The sequence below is a fragment of the Lutra lutra genome, chromosome 10, assembly GCF_902655055.1.
Source record: "Lutra lutra chromosome 10, mLutLut1.2, whole genome shotgun sequence".
In the NCBI taxonomy this organism is placed as follows: domain Eukaryota; kingdom Metazoa; phylum Chordata; class Mammalia; order Carnivora; family Mustelidae; genus Lutra; species Lutra lutra.
The window spans coordinates 98,862,691-98,879,692 of record NC_062287.1 but is presented as its reverse complement, the minus strand read 5'-3'; the positions used below and the strand labels follow the sequence as shown (position 1 = coordinate 98,879,692).

The 17,002-nt window shown below is 40.7% G+C and overlaps 1 pseudogene; it reads left to right on the top strand.

The window, feature by feature from the left end:
- Nucleotides 1-569: 569 nt before the first annotated feature.
- Nucleotides 570-13,086, top strand: LOC125079811 (olfactory receptor 4C5-like; annotated as a pseudogene).
- Nucleotides 13,087-17,002: the final 3,916 nt, after the last annotated feature.

Here is a 17,002-nt window from a genome sequence, read left to right as displayed (position 1 = left end):
GGTTACATTTAAATATGTGTACCTGAGGAGACAAGATGGTGGGGAAATAGGAGGAGACACGCTTCAACCTGTACCCTGAAGTGAGCTGATTACCTACCAAAGAATTCCATGAAACCAGCCTGAGATTAGAATTATACAAGTCTGGATTTCTACAGGGGCAGAAGATGCCAGTGGACAGGTAAAGCAGATTGGGAACATCGGACTGATATTGGACAATGAACAAAAGGGGGAGGGAGCCACGAGAAGTGACCCATTGGAAAGTAATACCCCAATACGAGAGTGCCCTGCGACTGGGGACCAGTAATAACTTGGAGTCTGGTTGAAAGCACTCAAAAAAGAGCAAAGGATGGTGGGGGGAAATTGTGGGAATCAGGGCGATTAGGGACAGGGGCTTAAGTCCCCAGATCCAGGACAGCCACCCCTGGCGCTGAGCCAGAGAGTGTGAGGAAGAAACCAAGTCTTGGTCCCTGAGCTGCGAGCGCCTCTGAGAGCATGTGGGGTGCAGCTCCCACGAGGGACTGAGAGCCTCGCCAACAGGCAGAAGCACAGCCTTTTTGCAGTCCCCACACATGCACCGCACCACACTACCAGAGTCTGAGTCACGTCCCACACCCTCCCCTGAAAGAGGTGCGTGCAGGCACCAGCCTGGCGCTCTCGGACCCAGGAAGTCTAGGCACTCCCAGCCTGGGCCAGCAGGAAAATCTCAGTGTGCTATTGCTGTTTGGGGGCCTCTCTGGCAGTCTGGAGCTACCCAAACAGCCACTGCTGTCGTGGTTTTGGGTACAAGCAGGAGTTCCTGTGTCCCAAGGGACCATGACTCAGAACGTGCTATGCCAGCGGCTGAGGGGGAACTTATGTGTTCTGGAGCACCCAGAGGGGAACAGACTGAGGCTTCTCTCTGAGAGGGAGTTCTGGGTGCAGTTTGCTTTCCTCTAAACCTCCAAAAGCCATCAAAAGCTGTCAAGGTGAGAGAAAACAAACAAACAAGCAAACAAAAACCTCCAGAGAACAAAAGCCTGAAGAAACGGATTCCTCAGAGCCCACCCCCTTGAGGGGGGCAGGAGGACTTAACTCAGGCAACACAGCCTGAAAACCCACGCAGCAGGCCCCTCTCCCAGAAAGGAACTGGAAAAAAAAAAAAGACAAGAGAATAACCACCACTACTTCATAGATACAACTTTTATTTTTAATTCATTCCCAATATTCTCGTTCATTTTCTTTTAATTGTTTATATAGATAATTTTTAAACCTATTTATCATCACAGTGAGATGTCCAGTACATCAAATTCTGTAATAAGATTTTAACCTGAAATTTTTGGTACATATACCCATGTTTTTCCTTTGCTTTTCCATTTTTTAATTTTTTTTTAAATTTTAGTTTAGTTTAGATTAGTTTATTCTTTTTTTATTTTTATTTTTTTATATTCATATAGAGTTAAACTTCAAGGTAATCCCCTTCCCCCAATCAATGCTACCCCTTAGTAAACCAATTTTAATCCCCCTTTATCTTAGGAAGGTTGAGTCTTTAACAAAGATATCAAGATACATCCAGGAAGAATCAAAATAAGCTTCATCACCCACACTGAGAATTCATAACCACTCTGCCATCTTTTTCTTCCACCAGTGATTCTGTGTATTTGTGTTTGTCCTCATAGTATATAAATCTTATACTTGGGGTTCTTTTTGATGAGGTTCTTTTTTTGTTTGTTTTGCTTTTATATATACTATTTTCTCTTGTCATATACTTTTATTTTTTTCAGCATAACAGTATTCATTGTTTTTTGCACCACACCCATTGCTCCATGCAATCCATGCCCTCTCCAATACCCACCACCAGGTTCCCCCAACCTCCCACCCCCCGCCCTGTCAAAACACTCAGATTGTTTTTCAGAGTCCATAGGCTCTCATGGTTCACATCCCCTTCCAATTTCCCTCCACTCCCTTCTCCACTCTAACTCCCCTTGTCCTCCATGCTATTTGTTATGTGAAATAAGTGAAATAAATAAAATAAGTGAAACCAAATAAGTGAAACCATATGATAATTGACTCTCTCTGCTTGACTTATTTCACTCAGCATAACCTCTTCCAGTCCCATCCATGTTGCTACAAAAGTTGGGTATTCATCCTTTCTGATGAGGGCATAATACTCCATTGTGTATATGGACCACATCTTCCTTATCCATTCATCCATTGAAGGGCATCTTGGTTCTTTCCACAGTTTGGCGACCATGGCCATTGCTGCTATAAACATTGGGGTACAGATGGCCCTTCCTTTCACTACATCTGTATCTTTGGGGTCAATACCCAGTAGTGCAATGGCAGGGTCATAGGGAAGTTCTATTTTTAATTTCTTTTTTTTTTAAGATTTTATTTATTTATTTGACAGACAGAGATTACAAGTAGGCAGAGAGGCAGGCAGAGAGAGAGGAGGAAGCAGGCTCCCTGCTGAGCAGAGAGCCCGATGCGGGGCTCGATCCCAGGACCCGGGGATCATGACCTGAGCTGAAGGCAGAGGCTTTAACCCACTGAGCCACCCAGGCGCCCCTATTTTTAATTTCTTGAGGAATCTCCACACTGTTCTCCAAAGTGGCTGCACCAACTTGCATTCCCACCAACAGTGTAAGAGGGTTCCCCTTTCTCCACATCCTCTCCAACACACGTTGTTTCCTGTCTTGCTAATTTTGGCCATTCTAACTGGGATAAGGTGGTATCTCAATGTGGTTTTCATTTGAATCTCCCTGATGGCTAGTGATGATGAACAGTTTTTCATGTGTCTGATAGCCATTTGTATGTCTTCATTGGAGAAGTGTCTGTTCATGTCTTCTGCCCATCTTCTGACATGATTATCTGTTTTGTGTGTGTTGAGTTTGAGAAGTTCTTTATAGATCCTGAATATCAACCTTTTGTCTGTACTGCCATTTGCAAATATCTTCTCCCATTCCTTGGGTTGCCTTTGTTTTGTTGACTGTTTCCTTTGCTGTGCAGAAGATTTTGATGTTGATGAAGTCCCAAAAGTTCATTTTCGCTTTTGTTTCCTTTGCCCTTGGAGACATATCTTGAAAGAAGTTGCTGTGGCTGATATCAAAGAGGTTACTGCCTATGTTCTCCTCTAGGATTCTGATGGGTTCCTGTCTCATGTTGAGGTCTTTTATCCATTTTGAGTTTATCTTTGTGTACGGTGTAAGAGAATGGTCGAGTTTCATCCTTCTACATATAGCTGCCCAGTTTTCCCAGCACCATTTATTGAAGAGACTGTCTTTTTTCTACTGTATATTTTTTCCTGTTTTGCCAAAGATTATTTGACCATAGATTTGAGGGTCCATATCTGGACTCTCTACTCTGTGCCACTGGTCTATGTGTCTGTTTTTATGCCAGCACCATGCTGTCTTAGTGATCACAGCTTTATAGTAAAGCTTGGTATCAGGTAACATGATGCCGCCAGTTTTATTTTTGTTTTTCAACATATCCTTAGCGATTCGGGGTCTCTTCTGATTCCATACAAATTTTTGGATTATTTGCTCCAGCTCTTTGAAAAATCCTGGTGGAATTGTGATTGGAATGGCATTAAAAGTATAGATTGCTCGGAGACAAGATGGCGGGGAAGTAGGAGGAGGCGCCTTTTCAACCTGTACCCTAAAGTGAGCTGATTACCTTCCAAAGAACTCCGATCACCCATGAATACAGCCTGAGACCAGAATTATACACGTCTAGATCTCTACAGGGGCAGAAGACGCCAGTGGGCAGGTAAAGTGGAATGGGAACGTCGGACTGATATCAGAAGATAAACAAAAGGGGGAGGGAGCCACCAGAGGCAACTGATTGGAAAGTAATACCCCAATCCAAGAGTGCCCTGCGTCTGGGGACCAGCATTAACTTGGAGTCTGGTTGAAAGCACTCAAAGAGAGCAATGGATCGCAGGGGGAAATTGCAGGAATCCGGGCAGCTAGGGACAGGGGCTTAAGTTCCCAGACCCAGGACAGCCTCCCCTGGCACTGAGCCAGAGAGAGTGCAGCAGAGAAGCCAGGTCTTGGTCCTGAGCCGCCAGGGCGCCCGAGATCGTGTGGAGTTCGGCTCATGTGAGGGGCTGGGATCCTCGCCAGAATGCAGAGGCTCCAGAGCCAGAGGGCAGGTGCTACAGAGCCTGAGACGCACCTCCCACCCCCCCACCCCCCCCCACCCCCCCATCCCCCCCACCCCCCCACCCCCCCCCACCCCCCGTGCTCTTAGACCCGCGCCATTCCACTAGAGCCTAAGACGCGCGTGCGCACACCCCACACACTCCCCTGAGAGAGGTGCGGGCAAGCCCGGTGCTCTTAGACCCAGAAAGACCAGGCACTCCCAGCCTGGGCCAGCGGGAAAAATCTCAGTGTGCAATCACTGCTTGGAACCTCTCTGGCGGTCTGGAGCTGCCCAAACAGCTGCCACTGCCATGGTTTTGGGTACAAACAGAAGAGCCTGCATCCCCAGGGACCGCGACACGGAACCTGCTCTGCCAGCAGCCAAGGAGGAATTTATTTGAGCTCTGCAGCCAGACTGAGGCTTCTCTCTGAGAGGGAGGTCAGGGTGCAGTTTGCTATCCTCTAAACCTAGAAAAACCATCAAAAGCAGTCAAGGCAAGGAAAAAAAAAAAAAAAGTGAACAAACATAAAAACCTCCCGGGAACAAAAGCCTGAAAAAACCAGTTTCCTCAGAGCCCACCCCCTCGAGGTGGGTGGGAGGACTTAACTCAGGGAACACCATTGACTGAAAACCCACGTGGCAGGCCCCTCCCCCAGAAAGCCAACCAGGAAAGAAAAAAAAAAAGACAAGAGAACAACCACCACTACTTCATAGATAAAACTTTTATTTTTAATTCATTCCCAATATTCTCGTTCATTTTCTTTTAATTTTTTATATAGATAATTTTTTAACCTATTTACCATCACAGTGAGTGAGATGTCCAGTACATCAAACATCATAATAACCTTCTAACCTGAACTTTTTGATTCATACACCTGTTTTTCTTTTGCATTTCTATTTTTTACATTTCTTTTTTTTAAATTTTAGTTTAGTTTAGTCTAGTTTATTCCTTTTTTATTTTTATTTTCTAATATTCATATAGAGTTAAACTTCAAGGTAATCCCCTTTCCCCAATCAATGCTACCCCTATAGGTAAACCAACATTTAACCCCCCTTTATCTTAGGAAAGTTGAGTCCTTTAACAAAGATATCAAGATACGTCCAGGAAGAATCAAAACAACCTTCCTCGCCCACACTAAGAATTTATTATCACTCTCCCATCATTTTCTTCTGCCAGTGTTTCTTTGTTTTTGTGTTTGTCCTGATAGTATATAAATCTTACACTTGGGGTCTTTTTGACAAGGTTCTTCCTTTATTGGCTTATAAATATATATTATATAATATATAATATATATATATATTATATATAATATTTTTTTTCTCTCTTGTCATATACTTTTATCAGTCTTTTTGTTTGTCTGTTTTTGTTTGTATACTTCCTAAATCTTACCTTGGGGCCCATTTAGGCTGAACCTTCTCTTTTATCTTCCCTTTTTTTCCTGTCTTTCTCTCTTTCTCTCTTTTTTTCTTTTTCTTTTCTTTTTTCTCTCATTTGGGTGGGGAATCCTGATTGCTCAGAAGCGTTCCAGGGTGCACCTTGACTGCACCATGGTCAATACATCCAGCTATATCCGTTCAGTCATCTCTCACCAAAATGACTAGGAGGAGGAATGCCCAACAGAAGAAAAATACAGAGGATGGGCCTTCTGCAACAGAGCTAATGGCTATCAACATAGACAATATGTCGGAAAGAGAATTCAGGCTAACAATTATCCAGGGAATAGCTAGCTTGGAGAAAGCCATGGATGACCAAACGGAACTGATTAGGGCCAAACTGAAAACAACCAGAGATCATGTCCACAATGTTAGGTCAGAGCTGAAAGCTAACAGGGATAAGGTTCACAATGCTCTCAATGAGTTCCAATCTAATCTAAATTCTCTCAAAGCTAGGGTAACTAAGACAGAAGATAGAATTAGTGATCTGGAGGAAAAACAGATAGAGAGAAAGGATCCAGAGGAAGCTTGGAACAAACAGCTTAGAAGCCACGAAAACAGAATCAGGGAAATAAATGATGCCATGAAATGTTCCAACGTCAGAATTATTAGAATCCCTGATGGGGAGGAGAAAGAAAGAAGTTTAGAAGACACAGTGGAACAAGTTCTCCATGAAAAATTTCCCAATCTCACGAATGGAACCAGCGTTCATGTACTAGAGGCCGAATGGTCTCCACCCAAGATTATAGATTCAAGAAAAACATCCAAGCACCTGATAGTCAAATTGGGGAATCATAATTGTAGATATAATCGCTTAAAAACCGCTAGGACAAAGAGGCTCCTTACTTACAGAGGAAAGCCCATCAGAATAACATCAGACCTGTCCACAGAGACCTGGCAAGCCAGAAAGGGCTGGCAAGATATATTCAGGGCACTAAATGAGAAGAACATGCAGCCAAGAATACTTTATCCAGCAAGAATGACATTCAAAATGGATGGAGAGATAAAGAGTTTCCAAGACACGCAAGGCTTAAAAGTGTATGTGACCACCAAGCTGACACTACAGGAAATATTAAGGGGGGGTTCTATAAAAGGGGAAAAATCATAAGAATAGCATTGAATGGAAATATAGAGACAATCTACAGAAAGAAAGACTTCAAAGGTAACACGATGTCAATAAAAACATATCTATCAATAATCACTCCCAATGTGAATGGCCTAAATGTGCCCATAAAATGACACAGGGTTGCAGATTGGATAAAACGACAGGACCCATCCATATGTTGTCAACAAGAGACCCATTTTTGAACCTGAAGATACACCCAGACTGAAAGTTAAGGGATGGAGAAGCATCTTTCATGCCAATGGGCCTCAAAAGAAGGCCGGAGTAGCGATTCTCATATTAGACAAATTAGATTTTAAACTAAAGACTGTAGTCAGAGATACAGAAGGACACTACATCATTCTTAAAGGGACTATCCACCAAGACGATCTAACAATTGTAAATATCTATGCCCCCAATATGGAAGCAGCCAATTACATAAGAAAACTGTTAATCAAGATAAAGAGTCATATTGATATGAATACATTAATAGTAGGAGATCTTAACACATCTCTCTCAGTAATAGACAGATCATCCAAGCAGAAAATCAAAAAGAAACAAGAGCATTGAATGACACATTGGACCAGATGGACCTCATAGATATATACAGAACATTCCACCCTACAACAACGGAATAACCATTCTTCTCAAGTGCACATGGAACCTTCTCAAGAATAGATCACATACTGGGTCACAAATCAGGACTCAACCGATACCAAAAGACTGAGATTATTCCCTGCACATTCTCAGATCACAATGCTTTGAAACTGGAGCTCAATCACAAGGAAAAGTTCGGAAGGAACTCAAACACCTGCAAGCTAAAGTCCACCTTGCTTAAGATTGCTTGGATCAACCACGAGATGAAAGAAGAACTGAAACTATTCGTGGAAACCAATGAGAATGAAGACACTTCAGTCCAAAACCTATGGGATACAGCAAAGACCGTCCTAAGGGGGAAATACATAGCCATCCAAGCCTCCCTCAAAAAAATTGAAAAATCCAGAACACCAGCTCTCTCTACACCTTAAAGAACTGGAGAATAAACAACAAAGCAAACAAACTCCACACTTAAGAAGGGAAATAATCAAAATTAGAGCAGAGATCAATGAGGCAGAAACCAGAGATACAGTAGAACATATCAATGAAACTAGAAGCTGGTTTTTAGAAAGAATCAATAAGATCAATAAACCATTGGCCACACTAATCCAAAAAAAAAAAAAAAAGAGAGAGAGAAAGCCCAAATTCATAAAATTATGAATGAAAAAGGAAGAGATCACAACTAACACCAAGGAAGTAGAAACAATCATCAGAAGTTATTATCAACAGTTATATGCCAATAAGTTAAGCAACCTAGATTAAATGGATGCATTCCTGGAAAACTATAAACTCCCCCAAATTGAACCAGGAAGAAACTGACAACTTGAATAGACTGATATCTAGTAACGAGATTGAAACAGTGATCAAAAACCTCCCAGGGACGCCTGGGTGGCTCAGTTGGTTAAGCAGCTGCCTTCGGCTCAGGTCATGATCCCAGCGTCCTGGGATCGAGTCCCACATCGGGCTCCTTGCTCATCGGGGAGCCTGCTTCTCCCTCTGCCTCTGCCTGCCATTCTGTCTGCCTGTGCTTGCTCTCTCTCCCTCTCTCTCTCTGACAAATAAATAAATAAAATCTTAAAAAAAAAAAAAAAAAAAACCTCCCAAAAAACAAGAGCCCGGGACCTAACAGATTCCCTGGGGAATTCTACCAAACTTTCAAAGAAGAAATAACACCTATTCTCCTGAAGCTGTTTCAGAAAATTGAAGCATAAGGAAAACTTCCAGACTCTTTTTATGAAGCCAGCATTACCCTGATCCCCAAACCAGGCAAAGACCCTACCAAAAAGGAGAATTTCAGACCAATATCACTGATGAATATGGATGCTAAGATTCTCAACAAGATCTTAGCAAACAGGATCCAACAGCACATTAAGAAGAATATCCACCATGACCAGGTGGGATTCATCCCTGGGTTACAAGGATGGTTCAACATTCACAAATCAATCATTGTGATAGAACAAATCAATAAGAGAAGAGAGAAGAACCACATGGTCCTCTCAATTGATGCAGAAAAAGCATTTGACAAAATCCAGCATCCGTTCCTGATTAAAATGTTTCAAAATATAGGGATAGAGGGATTATTCCTGAACTTCATAAAATCTTTCTATGAAAGACCCACAGCAAATAGCATCCTCAATGGGAAAAAGCTTGCAGCCTTCCCATTGAGATCAGGAACATGACAAGGATGCCCTCTCTCACCACTTTTGTTCAATATAGTATTAGAAGTCCTCGCAACAGCAATCAGACAACAAAGAGAAATAAAAGGTATCCAAATTGGCAATGAAGAAGTCAAACTCTCTCTCTTCGTAGATGACATGATACTTTATATGGAAAACCCAAAAGACTCCACCCCCAAACTACTAGAACTCATACAACAATTCAGTAACGAGGCAGGATACAAAGTCAATATACAGAAATCAGTGGCTTTTTTATACACTAACAATGAAAATACAGAAAGGGAAATTAGAGAATCGATTCCATTTACTATAGCACCAAGAACCGTAAGATACCTGGGAATAAACCTAACCAAAGAGGTAAAGGATCTGTACTCGAGGAAACAGAACACTCACAAAAGAAATTGAAGAAGACACAAAAAGATGGAAGACCATTCCATGCTCTTGGATCAGAAGAATAAACATTGTTAAAATGTCTATACTGCCTAGAGCAATCTATACTTTAAATGCCATTCTGATCAAAACTCCACCAGTATTTTTCAAAGAGCTGGAGCAAATAATCCAAAAATTTGTATGGAATCAGAAAGACCCGAATTGCTAAGGAAATGTTGAAAAACAAAAATAAAACTGGGAGCATCACGTTACCTGATTTCAAGCTTTACTACAAAGCTGTGATCACCAAGACAGCATGGTACTGGCATAAAAACAGACACATAGACAGTGGAACAGAGTAGAGAGCGCAGATATGGACTCCCAACTCTATGGTCAAATAATCTTCGACAAAGCAGGAAAAAAATATACAGTGAAAAAAAGACAGTCTTTTCAATAAATGGTGTTGGGAAAATGGACAGCTATATGTAGAAGAATGAAACTCGACCATTCTCTTACACCATACACAAAGATAAACTCAAAATGGATAAAACACCTCAATGTGAGACAGGAATCCATTAGAATCCTAGAGGAGAACATAGGCAGTAACCTCTTTGATATCGGCCACAGCAACTTCTTTCAAGATATGTCTCCAAGGGCAAAGGAAACAAAAGCGAAAATGAACTTTTGGGACTTCATCAACATCAAAAGCTTCTGCACAGCAAAAGAAACATTCAACAAAACAAAAAGGCAAACGCACGGAATGGGAGAAGATATTTTCAAATGACAGTACAGACAAAAGGTTGATATCCAGGATCTATAAAGAACTCCTCAAACTCAACACACACAAAACAGATAATCATGTCAGAAAATAGGCAGAAGACATGAACAGACACTTCTCCAATGAAGACATACAAATGGCTATCAGACACATGAAAAAATGTTCATCATCACTAGCCATCAGGGAGATTCAAATTAAAACCACATTGAGATACCACCTTACGCCAGTTAGAATGGCCAAAATTAGCAAGACAGGAAACAACATGTGTTGGAGAGGATGTGGAGAAAGGGGAACCCTCTTACACTGTTGGTGGGAATGCAAGTTGGTGCAGCCACTTTGGAGAACAGTGTGGAGATTCCTCAAGAAATTAAAAATAGAGCTTCCCTATGACCCTGCAATTGCACTACTGGGTATTGACCCCAAAGATACAGATGTAGGAAAGGAAGGGCCATCTGTACTCCAATGTTTATAGCAGCAATGGCCATGGTCGCCAAACTGTGGAAAGAACCAAGATGCCCTTCAATGGACGAATGGATAAGGAAGATGTGGTCCATATACACTCTGGAATATTATGCCTCCATCAGAAAGGATGAATACCCAACTTTTGTAGCAACATGGATGGGACTGGAAGAGATTATGCTGAATGAAATAAGTCAATTATCATATGGTTTCGCTTATTTGTGGAGCATAACAAATAACATAGAGGTTATAGGGAGATGGAGAGGAGAAGGGAGTTGAGGGAAATTGGAGAGGGAGGTGAACCATGAGAGACTATGGACTCTGAAAAACAACCTGAGGGTTTTGAAGTGGCAGGGGGTGAGATGTTGGGGGATCCAGGTGGTGGGTATTATGGAGTGCACGTATTGCATGGAGCACTGGGTGTGGTGCAAAATCAATGAATTCTGTTACGCTGAAAAGAAATTTTTAAAAATTTGTCTAGACTACTATTTCATATAATTTGGAAAATTATGATTTTTTTCAAATCTCTCCAAACACATTTTTCAAAAATGGATCTTTTACTCACTAGAAACAAAAAAAAAATTTGATTTCTGGTTTATAAAAAATTAAAGTACAGTATGCTTTTATTTTCTACCTAAATGTAAAGGATCCTTGGGAAGCATTTTCACTTCTGTTTGTAAGTTAACTTTTCTCCCCAAATAAAGCATTATTCTTTTTTACCTAAAAAATAAATAAATAAATAAATAAATATGTGTATCTACTGTCACAAATTTTTATGAAGAATGACCTTATGAAATCTATTAAGAAAAGCAGACACTCAAGATATTATGAAAGCAGACCAGACATAAGAAAATAATATTTCTCTTAATAACTTCTTTCACTCATTATTAAGGTAACCTATTGGATTTGAAGAAAAATTTGATAAAACATATTTAGGAAAATATGATTTGCCCTACTTATAATTCAAGTAAGCACTATTAATCTTTATAGTGTACTTTTTTCAGATACTCTTCTATAGATGATATATAGATAGATAGAGATATATCATTTTGGACATTTTTGGATCATAATATATAAACTGATTTATATTTTGTGGTTTGCACTTAATATTATAGTGGAAGAATCTTTCCACACTATGAACTCTTCTTGTAATTAACTTCAATGTCCACCTGATATTTCCTAACTACAATTCACTTAATTATCCATCTTTATGCAGACATTTGGATTATGTTCACTTATTATCATAAAAAACTATGTAATACAACCTGTATGCATAATTTTTGTCCATATTTTTCATCTAGGATAGATTCCTACACCTAAGGAGTCCTGGACATGACAAATTATAAAGCCCTTATTACATGGGGTCAAACTTCTTTCCAGAAGACTTTATAGTAACACATAGACACCAGCACTGGATAATATAACTCTCATAAGCCTTTGTCAACCCAGATGTGCACAAACTCTTGTTCACTATGTTTATAGTAATCTACTTTCTCACTGTGGCAGGCAACCTACTCATAGTCATGACAATCAACACCAGCAGAGCCTCGGGATCCCCCATGTATTTTTTTTTCTGTCTTTCTTGTCCTTCATAGACAGCTACTGCTCTTCTACCATAGCTACCAAAATGATATTTGTTTTAGTCACTGAAAAGAAAACTACCTCCTTCAGTTGGTGCATGACTCAGCTCTTTGCAAAGCATTTTTCTGGAGAAGCTGAGATCATCCTGCTCATGGTGATGGCCTATGACCGCCTATGATGGCCTATGGCCATCTGCAAGTCCCTACACTACAGGATCACAATGAAGAGGAGAATGCGTGGCCCTCTGGTGGCCATGGCCAGGGCTGGGGGATTTCTTCACACTCTGATTCTTTTTAAGGTCTGGTTGCCCTTCTGTGGCCCCAGTGTCATTGGCCACTTCAACTGTGACCTTTTCCCTCTCTTAAACACTCTTGCACTGGGGTGCCTGGGTGGCTCAGTGGGTTAAGCCGCTGCCTTCGGCTCGGGTCATGATCTCAGGGTCCTGGGATCGAGTCCCACATCGGGCTCTCTGCTCAGCAGGAAGCCTGCTTCCCTCTCTCTCTCTCTCTGCCTGCCTGTCTACTTGTGATCTCTCTCTGTCAAATAAATAAAATCTTAAAAAAATAAATAAATAAATAAATAAATAAACACTCTTGCACTGACACTCACATCTCTGAACTTTTTGTTGCCACCAACAGTGGGCTGATGTGTCTGTTCTTTTTCTACTCTTATCACTTCCTATGTCCTCATCCTTTACTCCCTAAGAATTCACAGTAATAAAGGAGAGCATAAGGCTCTGTCCACCTGTGCCTCCCTTGTTACTCTAGTTGTCCTATACTTTGTATCCTGTATATCCATATACCTTTGGCCCATGGTCACCTTCCCCATTAACAAAGCAGTGGCAATGTTTTATACTATATTAATACCCATGTTAAGTCCTTTAATCTACACTCAGAAACTCAGGGGTGAAAAATGCCATGAGGAAGCTCTGGGGCCACAGAGTAATCTTGGGTAACAATTCCTGTGACTAGAGAAGAAAAAAAAAAACTTTATTCATCTTTTAAGAACAAGTGGGACTAATAGAAAAAATGATGGTCCTGAACTCAAGATATGTGAGTTTAACTATGTTATGCTCCCTGTGCTTTTTTTTTATTTCTTTTCAGCGTAACAGTATTCATTGTTTTTGCACCACACCCAGTGCTCCATGCAATACGTGCCCTCCTTAATACCCACCTGTGCTTTTTGTAATCTTTAAGGGTGCCTTTCACATCAGTGTTTGATTAAATGATGACCAAAGTCTCTTCCAATTAGAAATCTCTCTGTATTTTTAAGTTATTGTTCAAAGGGAATTGCAAATCAGCATATTATTGTCACAACCTATAGAAAATGCCTGAATTTATGTATTCAGTGGAAAAATTCTCTGTAAAGTTCTGGGTATGGATTATATAAGAATTACAACAATTAAAATACATAAATGAAAGGAATAATGGCTAAGTCTTTTGCTGAAAATTCAGCTTCAATCCCAACTATGTAGCCAAAGTAGCTTTATTATAGTGAGAAATGAAGATCAACCAGAAATGAATGAGTTTTGAAGAATGAGAGACTCACTGAAGAATGAGGACTCATCCCAAATTAAGATTACCTTGTTGCACAATTCCATGGGCACCATTTACACTGTAATCTGGGCTCATCTTAGAATAAATTACTTTATCTTCCCAAAGCCAAATTGGGGTATAATATTCCTCTAGATACAGCCATAGAGCAATCTCACACATGATTCCTGAGAGAGAACTATTGGAACATTTTTACTATCCAAGACATATTATCACCAATTCATCTCTAGTAGCAGTTATTATATGGATTTCTGCCTTAGCTATTAGGAACAAAACTATCTGGTACCAAAGAGAGAGTTAATGATAATTGAGTAAGTGAGACAAAGCCTACACATTCTAAAACACCCCTTCAGACCAATTGCCAGCAACGCAATGGGAAGTAATCTGAGATACAGACCAATGCCAGTGTAAGAGAAAGAACTCAAAGAAAAGATTCAGATTCAACCCAGGACAAAAGTTCTGCAAAAGAAAGAAAATCATGAAAGCTTATCAATACCAAAAAATCAACAAAATACAAAGGAAGGCAGTAAGACAGGAAAACAGTGAGAAACAGAAAACAAAATGGCAAGACAAAGTCCTTCCCTATAAATAATTACTTTATATGTAAATGGGTTAAACTCAGTCAAAAGACATAGAGTGATTACATAGTTTTTTTTTTAATACCACTCTATGCTATCTGCAAGAGACTCACTTAAGCTTTAAAAGCACATACTGTCTCAAAGAGAAGTGACAAAAAAAGATATTCCATGTGAATGGCAACCAAACTATGGCAGAGACTACACTTATGTCAGACAAAATAGACTTTAAAACAAAAACTGTTACAAATAAGAACTTTATATAATATAAAATGGTCAGTTTAGCAGGAATATATAACAATTATAAATATTAGGCACCCAACATCAGAATACCTAAATATATCAAGCAAATATTAACAGACGTAAGGGTAGAAACAGAAAACAACACAGTAATAGTAAGAGACTTCACTACTCCACTTTTGAAGATGGTGGAAGAGTGGGGGACTCCATTTCAACTGGTCCCCTGAATTTAGGTAGATATCTACCAAGGCACTGTGAACACCCACAAAATTATCCTGAGATGTAAGATTTTATGTCTGGATCTCTACAGGGGCAGAGGATCATCAGTTGAAAGATACAAAGCACGGAATTATGATTGCATGGACAGATGTTGAACAATAAACAGAAGGGGGAAGAGAACACCAGAAGCTAGCCATTGGAAATAATACCCCAGCGCAAAAGTGTCCTGCACCTGGGGACAAGCAATAGCTTGGAGAGCAGCAGTGGTGGGAGGGAAAGGGACCGGTAATAGCACTCAAACAGAATATAGGTGCTTAAGGGGCAAATGTTGGGACTGGGCAGCTATAGGCATGGACCCAAGCCCACAGACCCACAGAAGGGGCTTCCCTCCACCCGCTGCCCACCTGCCCACTGCCACTGCCCAGGAGGACCTGGCTTGGACCTGTGCCCTTGGACCTAGGGCCAGTCATTGCTGCCACCAGGGCTCAGGCCCACCCTAACATGATCAGTCATGGTTTTGGTGGCATGAGAGGCAAAACAAGCAGGGGCCAGGGTCCACCACTGAGAGGATCACTGGGAGCCTGCACCACCTATGGAAGGCTGCAATTTTCAGCAGCACTTACGTAGGGGGAGACTGTGTTCTGGAGGATTCAGAGAGGAGCAGCTGTGGCTTCTCTCCTCTGGGGCAGAGGTCTGGGTGTGGACATTTTCCTTTGCTCTGACCCTCCAAAAAGGCACAAAAAAGCCACCAGAGAACAAAAGCTCAAAAAAAAAAACAGTTTCCATGGAGCCCAGCCCCTTGTTAGAGGGCAGGGCAACTCTGCCCAAGCAGGATTGACTGAAAAACAGCATAGCAGCCCCCTCCCCAAGAAGACAAGCTGGAAGAATAAGAGGACAACAACCCCGGGGTCCCCATAAAACTGTAAAATGCCAACACCAGGATAAAATGGTATATTAAGCTCCTGGTGTTGCCTCATGGTCTGTATATTCCTTAGATACAACTTCATTTACTCTCTTTTGGCGGGGGAAGGTTTGCGGGAGCCTTTTTGCTTGTTTTCATTTTGTACTTTATAAATCTTATTCTTGGGTTTCGTTTTGGCTGGGGTTCTTTTGGTGGTGACTTCTGATTGCTCCAAACTTTCCAAGGGTTCACCTTGCTTGGACTGTGGTTGATATTTTTGGCTATACATGCCCTCAATCACAACTCAACAGAATGACTAGGAGGAGTACTCCCAACAAAGAAAAGACCCAGAGACAATGGCCTCTCTCACAGACCTAATAGATATGGAAATAAGAAAGATGTCAGAAATAGACTTCAGAGTAACAGCTATGGAAACAATAGGTAGACTGGAGAAAACCATTAATGGCAATATAGATTCTCTAAGGGCAGAAATGAGAGCTAATCAGGCCAAGCTTTAAAATGCTAAAAATGAGATGCAGTGTAAGCTAGATTCTCTAACAGCTAGGGTAAATGAAGCATAAGAATGAATTAGTGATCTAGAAGACAAAATGATAAAAAGGAAGGAACAGGAGGAGGCCTTGAACAAAAACCTTAAAATCCATGAAAACAGAATTTGAGAAATAAATGACACCATGAAACATTTCAATGTCAGAGTTACTGGCAACCCTGAGGGGTTAGAAAGAGAAAGAGAGAGAGAGAGGACTAGAAGATATATTTGAGCAAATCATAGCTGAGAAGCTCCCCAGTCTGGGTAATGAAAAAGGTATTCATGTCCTAGAGGCAGAGAGGACCCCTCCCAAGATCAAGGAGAACAGAACCACTCCCTGGCATGTAATAATAAAACTTGAAAATCTCAGAGACAAGGAAACCATCTAGTTAGGGGAAAGAGATTCCTTAATACAGAGGAAGGAATATCAGAATAACATCAGACCTGTCCACAGAGACCTGGCAAGCCAGAAAGGATTGGCAAGATATATATAAAACATTTCATCCAATAACAGTTGAATATACATTTTTCCCAAGTGCATGTGGAACATTTGGCAGGATAGATAATATGTTAGGTCACAAAAAAAGTCTTGAAAAACTTAAGAAGATAAAATCATACAAAGTATCTTTTCTGACCACAATGAAGTGAAACTAGAAATCAATAGCAGAAGGAAAAGTGGAAAATTCACAAATACATGGAAATTAAACAATACATGATTGTACAACCCTATGGGTCAGAGAAGCAATCAAAGGAGGACTTAGAAATATTTCAAAAAAAAACAAAAATGTAAAACTATACACCAAAACCTGTGGCATGCCACAAAAGTAACACTAAGAGGGAAATTTATAACAA